General features: G+C 35.2%; 1 protein-coding gene across 5 annotated transcripts in view; it reads left to right on the forward strand.

Moving 5' to 3' along the window:
• FBXW7 (F-box and WD repeat domain containing 7) overlaps nucleotides 1-13,262 on the forward strand; it is a 209,254-nt gene that overhangs the window by 36,461 nt on the left and 159,531 nt on the right. Inside the window, exon 3 of one of the 5 annotated variants that reach the window (XM_082605570.1) lies at nucleotides 7,351-7,431. The exons of the other annotated variants lie outside the window; for them this stretch is intronic. The gene's annotated coding sequence lies outside the window, so the exon portion shown is untranslated. The remainder of the gene's footprint in view (nucleotides 1-7,350; nucleotides 7,432-13,262) is intronic. 5 annotated transcript variants of the gene reach the window in all.

Genomic DNA, 13,262 nt, shown 5'->3' on the forward strand with positions numbered 1-13,262 from the left:
AGATCTGAGTTCTGAAGTCTCTCACCAAGGGCCAAAATTCTCATCTACAATCCCTGCATATGAATTAAAGGCCAAATATATACGTTCAGACTAGTAACCCATCCTAGGGCAGAAGCACTGTCAATTTGTAATCTTGTTAGTTTTTCCTGTATTACTGGCACTTAAAGATTTTTCTTTCGTGGTAGCTAAAGGATTTATTTAAACGAATGATTTTGATTTATCCTTTCTGGATGAAGTTTTTGTGGGAAGGCTTTTCATGTGATCTAATCTGATATATTGTTGGGACTAAAGGATAGCCTATGCTTTCTACATTTCTGTAATTGAACTTTCACTCTGGGGATTCTCTGTGGTCTGTACTGCTACCACCTTGGTTTTTGATGTACTGCAGTATCAGACTGCATAGTGGTTTAAGAGAACAACCTTTGTTAAATCTCTTAAAACGTCTCTGAGTTTGTTTCTTCATCTGTTGTAGTAGTAGTATCATTTTTGTCCTTATAGGTTATTGAAGGAATCAAGTAAATTAATACATATAAAGCTTTAAAACAGTGTCAATTATTGTTCTTAGCCTCTTTGTAGCTGCCACCTACTGCCTTCCTGGTAGATTCTGCTTATTCCTCTAAGACAATGGCTCATTGCTCCTATCTCCTTGTACATTCCAGGTCCTGCAGTGATTCTGGATGATTTCAGCATCTGTATGGATGATGCACCAACATTCTGAGTCTCATTTCCCTGACCTCACCAAATCCAGTGACTTTCTCCTCCAGTCTACCCTATTCCTCAATCTCATGGGAATTATTATATCAATAACTGTTACATCTAGTAAATCATTAATAAGCACTTTGTTTCCCTTAGGGTTGTTTGATTCGCTATGTAACTGTTGATTAGCCATTATAACTATTCTACCAGTTCATTTATACTTCCAGTCTTTTGGCCTCTCATTTTTCCAGTCATCATACTTTTCCATTTTTCATATCTCTTGTTAACTAAGAGTCTGTTGTCTACTTCTTGTCCATATCCTAAATTTCTTTTACTTGCATGTATTTCTCCCAATTCTCTGGCAAAATCCCAATTCAGAATTATCTGCTTCCTCCCTTTGTAAACCACATGAATGCTGCAGTCAAAATCATCTGAAAGGACATAGTTCTTTCATTATAAATTCATGATAATTGAAACCACTATGAGATATCATTTCACACCTGTCAGAATGACTAAAAGAACCCAAATAACAAATGTTGGTGAGGATGTGGAGAAAAGGGAACCCTCATACACTGTGAGAATGTAAATTGGTGCAGCTACTGTGGAAAACAGTATGGAGGTATCTCAAAAAACTAGACATAGAACTACCATATGACCCAGCAATTTCACTCCCGGGTATATATCTGAAAAAAAATGAAAATACTAATTCAAAAAGATACATGCACCCCAGTGTTCATCGCAGCATTATTTACAGTTGCCAAGATATGGAAGCAACCTAAGTGTCCATCAACAGATGAATGGATAAAGAAGATGTGGTGTATGTGTGTGTGTATACACACACACACACACACACACACACACACACACACACACTGGAATATTACTCAGCCATAGAAAAGAATGAAAATTTTGCCATTTGCAACATCATGGATGGACTTGGGGAGGGTATTATGCTAGGTCAGACAAAGACAAATACTGTATGATATCACTTATATGTGGAATCTAAAAAATAAACTAGTGAATATAACAAAAAAAAGTGCATTCATAGATATGGAGAATAAACCAGTGGTTCCCAGTGGGGAGAGAAAAGCAGGGAGGGGCAGGATGGGGTAGAGGATTAGGAGGTACAAGCTATTATGTATAAAATAAATAAGCTACAAGGATGTGTTTTATTATGTATAAAATAAGCTATACTGGGAATATAGTCAACATTTTATAATAACCATAAATGGAGTATAACCTTAAAAAAGTGTGAATCACTGTTGTATACCTGTTACATAATATTCTGTTTTCAACTATGCTTCAATAAAAATTAATAAAAAAAATGCGTGATCTTCAACCATAAGTAGGCCGTACTACTGCTTGGAAATCTGTTGCATTACTCTTGTCAGCTGGTCTCGTTGTCACTGTAACTGTTTCAGTCTTCCACTCTCCTCACACTTCCTCCACCATGGCCCTTCTCCTCCTCCAGAATGCTTTTCCTATTACTTCACAGGGAAATAGGAGTACCCGTAGATGCCCACTGTCTTTACGTAATTTTTTCTTCTTTTATGTTAAAATACAGGCACCACTGCTTTTTGTCTAAGGCTCTCTCCGTTTCCTTCCCTCCCTCTGGGGTACCTTAACTGTTAATCATCTCCTCCTTCTTTTGTATATTCAGTTTCTTTCTTTACACTGGATTCTTCTCATCAGTGTTTAAACATACCCAGTTCTCAATATTTAAATAACCAAAACTATATGTCTTCATAGGTACTACATTACTGATCTTTTTGTTCTCTTTCCTAGCCAGATGCTTGAAATCATTGCTTAAGTGTGTTTCCATTTCTCACCTTTGACTCACCTCTTCAATTTATTCACTCCACCAAATAGTATTTGCTAATGATACCAATGACCTCTGTGTTAATAAATTGAGTGGATATTTTTAGACTGGCTCTTACTTGACCTTTGTGTTAGTTTGCTAGGGTTGCCATAACGAAATACCACAGACTGGGTGGCTTAAGCAACAAAAATTTATTTTCTCCCAATTCTGGAGGCTAGAAGTCCAAAATCAAGGTGTCTAGAAGTTTGGCTTCCTCTAAGACATCTCTCCTTGGCTTGCAAATGGCCACCTTCTTGCTGTGTCTTTCTCACATGGTTTTTCCTCTGTGGATGCACATCCTTGATGTCTCTGCATTTCCTCTTATAAGGACACAAGTCAGATTGGATTAAGACCTAGGTGATGACAGAATCACCTCTTTAAAGGCCTATTCCCAAATGCAGTTATGTTCTGAGGTACTGGAAGTTAGAGCTTCAATATATGGATTTTAAGGAACACAATTCAGCTTAGAACAACCTCCTGGCAGCTTTTGGCATTGTTGACAACTCCTTCAAACCTTTTGGGTCTATTACTCTTACGCCTTTTTTTTTTTATAAGCTTCTCTTCCGCTTGGTTATTAAAAATTGTAATTTCATGAGGTTTGGTCCTGGCTGGTTTCTCTTGCTTTTTTGTTCTTTCTCCCCAGGCAGTCTCACCATTCCGATCTTCACTAATGACGTGATGTGCGTGTCTGTTGCTCTAGCCCCTCCTTATCTAAGTTCCAGACCTATTTTATAACTCCACTTCGCCATCCCAGAGGCACCGCAAACAAAGAGTCTGAATCTGAACTCATGATAATTTCGATGTGATGTGACTAGTCTGTTCCTTGCTATAGCCATTGCTGGCCTCTTTATCCAAATGTGATAGATCGTTTACTCCAGAGCATTTGCTCTTGTTATTTTCTATGTCAGTACACTCCTCACCTTCATTTAAAAAATTCCCAATTTTGGGGGCTTCCCTGGTGGCGCAGTGTTTGGAAGTCCGCCTGCCAATGCAGGGGACACGAGTTCATGCCCTGGTCTGGGAAGATCCCACATGCCGCGGAGCGGCTGGGCCCGTGAGCCATGGCCGCTGAGCCTGCGCGTCCGGAGCCTGTGCTCCGCAACGGGGAGAGGCCACAACAGCGAGAGGCCCGCGTACCGCAAAAAAAAAAAAAAAAACAACAAACAAACAGAAAAACCCCCAATTTTTAAAATATATCAAAGTTATAAACATTAGTCGTTAAGGAAATGCAAGTTGAAACCATGAGGTGGCCACTTAAAACCAACTAGAAGGGCTAAATTAAAAAAGACTGTAACAACAAATTTTCTAGTTAGATACCCAGAACTCTCATAAGTTGCTGGCATGAGTATAAAATGGGAGAGCCACTTCGGAAAACCATTTGCCATTTATCAGTTTAAGCATACATCTACTTTTGAATCCAACAATTCTGCTTCTGGGTGTTTTCCCAAGAGAAATGAAAACATACGTCCACAAAAAGCCCTTTTCAAGAATTTTTGTAGTAGATTTATTCATTATAGTTAATAACTGGAAAAACCCAAATATCAGTCAATAGGATAATGGATTAAAAGGTTTTGGTATATTCATACCTTGGAATGCTAGTCAGTAATAGAAAGGAACATGCATGCAAATAAGGTAGATGAATCTCACAAACACAGTGGAAGATGCTGGGCATGATATGGTATGATTCTATTTATATTAGAATCTAGAACAGGCAAAGCTAATCTGTGGTTAAAAAAAAATTGAACTCAAAATTGTTCAAAAGAATTGAACATGGTTCAGTTCTTTTGGTTGTGGGGAGTGCTGGCGCTCCATTGGGAAGAGGCAGACGGGAGTTTCCTGAAGTGATGAACACATTGAGAATCTAATAGAGATGTGGGTTACCCGAGTTTATCTGCCTGTCAAGAGTTGTATAGTTAAGTTGTATAGTTAAGAAATGTATATATCAATATATGTAAATTTTACCTAAAATATAAAAACAGCAGTCAAGTTGGTGGCAGGGTGTGGACGGTATAGATGAAACAAGAATGGCAGGATGTTGATGGTTGCTGAAGTTGGGTAATGAGTATATAGGAATTTATTATGCTATTCTGTTTATTTTGTATATGTTTGAAATTTTCCACATAAAAAGTTTTTTTTAATCTGAAAGTTACAAAGACACAAACTGCACCCATATTCTCACCACCATCTTAATAAATAAAACCTTACCAGTATAATTCTCTTACCTGTGAACCACACCCTGTTTCCATGTCCCATCTCCCACCAACCACTGTCCTGAATCCCTCTTCTCTCTTAAACATTTCCAAATCTCAGTCTAAATGTCGCTTCCTTGAGGGAAGGTCTTTCCTGACTCAAAACACTCACTAGGTTAAGTGCCCCTGTTACGTGCTTTCATGGCTTTTATCACAGTTGTGGTTTATTTGAGTACTCCATATTAATCTCTCCAGTAGACTAAGTTTTCAGAGGGCAGGGTATATTTATTTTTGCTGTCTTAGTGCGTAACATAATAAATTTATTAAATGACTGTGTTGGTGTAGTTTTTTTCTTTACTTTAATGAAGATATCTTAAAAATTGGAGAGCTGTTCTATTATTGCATACTTAGATTGATGGGTCAGTATGTTATAAAAAGTTATGAATGTGAGAGAATGATTGATAGGTAGTAATTCTTTCTGATTTTATTGGCATCAGATAAAAAAGGAACAATAATACTGTGTCCTTAGATCGAAACCATGTCCAAAAGGCCTGCCACTTGGTTCCAAAACGCTCCTGAGCTTTATTATTAATTATTTTAAAAATAAATTTATTTATTTTATTTAGTTATTTTTGGCTGCATTGGGTCTTTGTTGCTGCACGGGCTTTCTCTAGTTGTGGTGAGCGGGGTCTACTCTTGGTTGCAGCGCGTGGGCTTCTCATTGCGGTGGCTTCTCTTGTTGCGGAGCACGGGCTCTAGGCGCATGGGCTTCAGTAGTTATGGCACGTGGGCTCAGTAGTTGTGGCTCGCAGGCTCCAGAGTACAGGCTCAGCAGTTGTGGTGCATGGGCTTAGTTGCTCCACGGCATGTGGGATCCTCCCAGACCAGGGCTCGAACCTGTGTCCCCTGTGTTGGCAGGCGGGTTCCTAACCACTGCGCCACCAGGGAAGCCCCCTGAGCTTTATTATGTTGTCTTTTTTCTTACTTGGAAGCCATGTGAGTGAAAGACCCCTTTCCTATTTACAAAGATTATTTCTAAATACCTTTTCTTTTCCTCTTCTCTAATGTGCCTCCTCCTTTGCTTATTAGTTTTGGTGTTTATCAGGGATAATGATCTTTAAGGGCTTGTTGTTTTCTTATTTTTTATACTGATACTATATATTTTAAACTTTGATATGCCTTACTGCCGAATGACAGTATGAAGTAATAAATAATAGAGATTAATAAAAATGCTTTGCTTATAATTGTACCATTAAACATTATCATTAACGCAAATAGACATTAAAAGTATTGAAGGGGAAGGATTGTATTTTGATTTTTGCCATTTTATATTTACAAGGAATACTTAGGCAGTTTAACACAGTAGTTAAATTTCTGCTATAATTGTTTTTTGTTTTTTAAACTTTTGCTGTCTCTGGAAGACTCAGACCGCCAGGGTTTGAGTCCCGGTTCCATTGTTTCCTAACTGTGTGACATTGACTAAATGACTTAACTGCTTTGTGCTTCAGTTTCCTTATCATTAAAACAGATATTAATAGTACCTGGCAGCATTGTTGTGGGGATCATATGAGGTGGTATGTATAGTGACTGATACTTAGTAGATGTTAGAACTTAATACTTTTTGGGTTCTAGGGAACCTAGTACAACCTTTTCACCATCTTTAAGTATACAATTCAGTGGCATTAAGTAAATTCACAGTGTTGTGCAGCTGTCATCACTATCCATTTCTAGAACGTTTTCATTGTCCCAAACAGAAACTCACTAAAAAAGCTCTCTACCCATTAAATAAAGTTCTCCGCCTTCCCCTCCCCATAGTCCCTGATACCCTCTATTCTACTCTCTGTCTCTATGAATTTTACTATTCAAGGTACCACATATAAGTGGAACCATATATTTGTCCTTTTGTGACTGGCTTATTTCATTTGGCATAATGGTTTCAAGGTTCATCCATATTGTAACATGTTATTGTAGCCATTGATTTTTCTTTTCATTCTCTTGTGATTGGAGAAGATACTTTATATGAGTTCATTCTCTTTGAAATTTTTGAGACCTGTTTTTTGGCCTGACATATGTAGAATTCTTGGAAGAATGTATATTCTGCTGCTTTGGGGTGACATGTTCTGTAGATATCTGTTCTGTCACTTCAGGTTGACATGAAAAGACACAGCTTTCATTCATGAAGAAATGAAGAGAACCATTACTTTTCATGTCAACCTGAATGATTTATTTTAGTACTTGTAAGGCAGGTCTGCTAGTGACGAATTCACTGGTTTTGTTTATCTAGGAATTTCTTAATCTCTCTTTCATTTTTGAAAGATAATTTTGCTGGATATTCTTGGTTGACAGTCTTGGCATTCTGACCTCCTTGGTTTCTGATGATAAATTTGTTGTTGATCTTATTCAGGATCTCTTATACATTTAGATTAGCTTTTTAAATCAAATTTTGGAAGTTTTTGGCTACTATTTCTTGTAATATTCTTTTTGCCTCCTTTTCTCCTTTCCTTCTGGAATTTCCATTTTGTATATGTTGGTAAGCTTGATAGTGTCCCAGAGGTTCTCTGAGAATCAATTCATGTTACTTCATTCTTTTTTCTTTCTGTTCCTCAGACAGGTTAATTTCAGTTGACTTGTCTTCGGATTTGCTGATTATTTCTTCTACCTGCTGAATTCTGCTGTTGAACCCCTCCAGTGAGTTTTTCATTTTAGCTGTTGTACTTTTTAATTCCAGAATTTTTATTTGTTCTTTTAAAAATGTCTTTCTTCTTATCGATGTTCTTTATTTGTTGAGATACTGTTATCTGACCTTTAGTTCTTTTGGCATGCTTTCCTTTAGTTCTTTGAACATGTTGAAAATAGCTGATTGAAAGTCTTTGTCTAGTAAGTCCAGTGTCAGGGCTTCCACAGGGATAGTTTCTTTGACTGCTTTTTTTTCTCTGTGCATGAGCCATGCTTTGAATTTTCTTTGCATGTCTTGTAATTTTTTGTTGGAAACTGGACACTTTAAATTATATAGTATGGCAACTCTGGAAATCAGTTTCTTCTCCCTCTCAAGACTTGCTTTTGTTGTTACTTTTTTTTTTTTAAGTGATCTTTCTCAACTAGTTTTGTAAAGTCTGAGTTCTTTGTTGTGAAGCCACTGAAGTCTTTGCTCAGTTAGCTTAGTAGTCAGCTAAGAATTGAACAGAGACTTCCTTGAATTCATGGAAGCAGTAAGTCCACTGGAGAGATTGTTATGAAGTACTGAAACAAATTAATCACAACTGTGATAAAAGCCATGAAAGTACATAATAGGGACACAACCTAGTGAGTGTTTTGAGTCAGGAAAGACCTTCCCCTAAGGAAGTGACATTTAGACTGATATTTGGAGAATGTTTAAAAGTGAAGAGGGATTCAGGATTGTGGTTGGTGGGGGATAGGACATGGAACCAGGGTGTGGTTCACAGGGAAGAGAATTATATTGGTAAGGTTTTATTTATTAAGCTAGTGGTGAGAACATAGGTACTGTTTATGTGTCTTCAGAACTTTCAGGTAAAAAAAAACTTTTTATGTGGGGAATTTCAAACATACACAATATAAACAGAATCGTATATTAAATAAACTTTTTTCCTTCATGTTTTTCAGTGTAGGCTGGCTTTTCTGCATTGTGGGAAACCTGCAGAAAGAGCCAGTCTGAATTTTTTATCTTAGCACATCAGCCTCTAGAGAGGTTCTGATTAATTTTTGAGCCCCAAGCATTAATAGACTCACTGGTATGGCTTGGTCAAGTTGGACTAATTCACTGTAGTCTAGGGTCATGTAAGAACACTGAGTTCCCAAGGTAGCTGTTGGGATGTGTGTGAAAGGTGGGGAGTTGGGGAAAAGAGATGGTGCTTGGAAGAAGGCAGGGGTGCTAGGCAGACAATACCTTGGATGTTTGCACTAAGGATTACAGTGAACTGAATTTTATGACTTAATTTATAGATTCTAAATGCAATCTGTTGACTTTAACTGAAACTCATAAAATTGACCAATAATATGACTTTACAATATATGAAAACTGATGTTTTTCTAATACTTTGAAGGGGTTTAAAATGCCTGATTATTATTAGAACCAGTATTTTATTTATTCATTGATAATTCTCTTTGATTAGCAATTAGTTTAGAAAATGCTAACGTTAAATTAGTAGTACATAATAGATATATAATTATACTGAGCATGAATCATATTTGAAAATCTAGCATTCATGTATTCCTGGGGTACCCTGCATGCCCCAAAGCATTATGTATTCTGAGGTTACTGAAAATAGAAGCTTTTGGGGGTTCACATATCTCAGGAGTAAACTTTCTAAAAAAACAAACCTGAACACCATATATCTTATAATCTTATATATCTTATAATCTTTTAATGACTACCCATTGCATAGAATAAAGTCCAAATTCTAGAGCAATAAAAACATGGCCTTTCAAGGACTGACAGACATTTCCTACTAACTCCCTACACATATGATACATTCTAGCCTTGCTAAATTAATTAAAAATGTCTGAGTTTATTGTGGTGTTTCATGTATCTGTTTTTGTATATGCTATTCACTAAGCCTAAGGTATACTTTCCTTTATTTAGCCTCAAGAATCTCCTCATTAAAGACTTATCTTGTTTAAGCTCATTTAATGATATCCTTCATGCTATTATATTTAGTAGTTAATACTATTATAAGCTACCTTATAGTAATTTTTTTAGATGCCTGTCTTACTCCTTAAAGTGAATTGCTCGAGGGCAAGGATTGTGTATTAATCTTTGCAGTATCTTCCATGCCTTGCTTACTGTAGTTGATTGATTAATGCTGATTGGGTAAATGAACATTTTTGTTCTTCATTTTAGACTATTATAGGTGTTGTTCCTTTAGTTGTTTATGAGAAGATGGCACAGATTTCTACACAACTTGGCTCCATGGGAAAACAGAAGAGAGTAATTAAATAAAATATAAGTAGTTTCATCTAGGAACAGCTTTCTGAAGTTGGAACTAATATGTTATTAAATTACCTGGAGTGGAAGGTCAGATTTCTAGAATGATCATGTTTTAGTTGTTAAAGCAAATGGCATGTAAGAGAACTTTCAAGTTCGTATGGCAAAAACAGGGAAAAATTGCAAAGTTAGAGTCTCTGAGGTTTCTGATGTTTCATAGACTAACAAAAGGTTGCTTTATTAGCAGCATTAATGAAGGAATCGCTTTATTGGCTTAGGCATACTGGTAGCTTTGTCGGTCCAAAGAGCTAAGAGTTCTTATTTCAATTCATGATTATGTTGGAGTAGTGAAGTGAAAGCCGTTGACCTTCTCTTAAGCAGAAAATAGAAAGTTTTTACAAATAGATTAAAGCATTATAAGGAATGTGACGAAGAACTAACTTATGATCAAATCACTTAAAATTTGAGTTTTCAGAATCTTTTGTGCACCATTTTTACAACAGTAGTAGATTTTTTATAGACTTATTAGTTGGTATTTAAAGTTATAACTTTAATAGGATGGTTATGTAAAATCAGGTCAAAATGATTGAAAAAAACCTGAATTATTAGAATGGATAAACTTTCAGTTCTCCAAATGGTGATGCATATTAAGAGCAATATGAGATACAGGAAGTATTAAACTTTAGAGATGGTGTAATGCCACTCAGATGGTGTACCTTCCAAGTTGTTTTTTATTTAGGTAAATGAAATGCATTTTGCTTTTTAGAATCATTTTGAAAGGGCTGATTTGCTTCTGTTAATTTACATCAGAGATTAAAGCAGAAGGAGGCACTGGGGGCCTGCTTCTAAATTAAAAGTTCTTCAAATCAGTAGTTTTAAACACCAGGAATTACAGAACTAAGTATTATATAGGTGTATAACAGAATTAAAATTTTTGTATAGCAGCAATTCATTTAAAATTTTAAATTTCTAAATGATGGAATATTTAAAAGTATAAAAATTACAGGGATGAATATAAAATGCTCATGTATCCATACTGACCAAATTAACAGATATTAATATTTTGCTATAATTGTTTCAGAACTTTTAAAATAAATTAAAAATATGGCTGAAGATTTCTGATCTCATTCTTTTGCTTCCAAGAGGTAATTACTAATCTCAAGGTATCTTTTAAGTTTTTTATACTTTTATGCACACATTTATATAAAAATATAAATAGTATTGATTTGGTTTTAAAATGTAAATTAAGTAGTATCATATTGTTTACATACATTTGTAACATGCTTTTTTTCACTCAGTGTTCAAGATTTATACATGTTGATATATGTATGTACTTAAAGTTTGCTTATTTTACCCTTTGTATTATTATTAGTTTGTTCCATTATTTGTGATGTTAAGCTAGATTATTTGGTTTAGCTGGTGCTGCCAAATGTCTCTGTTGTAAAGGTATTACAAAGGTATTTTTCCCTTTGGTAATTAATCCATGCCTTCAGGCTGAATTAATATTGTTTCTCAATAACCTTTGACCTAATGATTTTAGTATCCTTTGTTGATTTTTGCCTGAACCGTTGATTATATTGTTGCTTGAAAAATGATGATTTTCTCGTTTATTATTCTTCCCACATTTATTAGCTGGCAGAGTTTCTGCCCTCCTTTTTTCACTATCTCTTGTGGGCTCATGGATTCTTTTTTTATTCAGTGGGCTAAGATCCATTATTGTTACATTTCTTTTGAAGGCTCAAAATGTTAAAATTCAGCAGTAGGAACTCATTCAGTCTGGTTTTTATGTCTCTTTGATATGTACCATCATTTTAGATCACTTCTTTACTTTCTGGCACAACAAAATGTTCCATTCTTATTACCCTATGCTTTCACTGCCCCTAGACCTGGAAACAGCTATTTCTCCAGTAATCCCCATTCCTCTTGTTGGGTACTTACAGGCTACCTCATGAGCTCTGAATGTGTTCTGTATTACTGGTCGTCATTGCTTCTAGGGGTTCTTTTCATTGGACAGGGAGCAAGGAGTTATACTTAAAAAAACTACTAATATTTGTGATTCCAGTCCAGTACCCCAGGGTCCTTCTCTTCTCCTGTTTCATATTTGGATCTCTCCTCTCCCACAGTGAGGATATTGGTTAACAGTAGCATCAATATACATATATTAATTTTCTCTGACCTATGATATACATGATATAATATTGGAATTGCCACACCAATACTACTGCCAACAATAAACCCAGTAAGTAAAGAAAGCTGAAGATTTCTGTGCATTTTGTTCATGTAATGTATCCCAATGAAGGTATGCATCAGAGTACTGTGCTCATAAATTATTTTAATTAGTGATATATTTTTATGCCACCAGTTTGATAAACACTAGGTTCATTTTTTTTGCTTCTATTCAGTTTTAGCGCCCCCATTACTGATTTAATTTTAAAAAAATTTTGAGGCTAGTGAAACAGTAAAATGGCTAAAAGTCAAAACTATGTAAAAAGGCATTCTCAAAAGTCTTACTCTCTTCTTGCCTGTTTTCTATTTTCACTCTCTGCAGTTACCAATTTCATTAGTTTCTTGTTTATCCTTATGTGTCCTTTTATAAAAATAAGCATATTATGTGTTCATGCATTTCTGTTTGTATCTTTATTCATTTTCTTATTTTATACAAACAAGAATATACTATATATACATATTCTCTATGAGTGAAGTTGAACATCAGCTTATTGAGCTCTGGGAAAACAGTTGTTGGTATTTTTATTTGAATAATGTTACTCATTAACGTGGGGAAATCAGTATCTTTATGAGGCTAAGTCATCCTTTCCAAAAGAATAGGGGATTTTTTTTCATTTGTTTACTTTGGTTCGTATCTTTCAGAAGTGTTTTAAAGTTTTCCTTATAGAGACTTCACACATTTATGTTTAATCCTAAATATTTTTTATCTTTTTTGTTGTTTTTGTAAATGCTGTTTTCAAATAAGCAGTTTGAAACTTTTTCCTTTTAATAGGAGAGTTAAGCCTTTTATATATCTTGATATGACAGTGTTTCTTCTAATTGATACATTGCATTTACTGCTGTTTTATGCTGTAAACTTTTTTTCTTCTCTCTCTATGGGCTGTTTCTTTACTCTTTTTGAAGATTATTTTCTTATTTAGGAAGGTTGATGTTTTTGTTTTAATGGCTAACTTTATAGTAATACTTTTTATAATATCATTAGGGTCCCCTTAGGCAAAGGCTTAGACTGCTGATAATTGCTTTGTTTGCATTAAATGAATATCCTTTGACATTCACTTATTACCTGTTCAACTCCAATGAGCTGATTCTTCTGTTTTTTACTTGTTTTCTTCACATTAAAAAAATTGCATGATAATTTGTCAGAGAATATAATATTTAAGTACTATTCTTCTGTCTTTGTCCATATCTTTGTTTTAGTAATGTTTATCCCACTGTTGTAAAGTTTTTGCCAAAGTTTTTGCTGTCTTTTTTTAATGGGTTGAATCTCATTCTTTTGTAGATTGCTCAGAATGGGCTATGAATAGTATAGTCCCAGAGTTCTTGCATGTTTATTTCTGTAATAGACTTTGTA

This window comes from Mesoplodon mirus, assembly GCF_964341445.2.
Source record: "Mesoplodon mirus genome assembly, chromosome: 2".
Lineage (NCBI taxonomy): Eukaryota > Metazoa > Chordata > Mammalia > Artiodactyla > Ziphiidae > Mesoplodon > Mesoplodon mirus.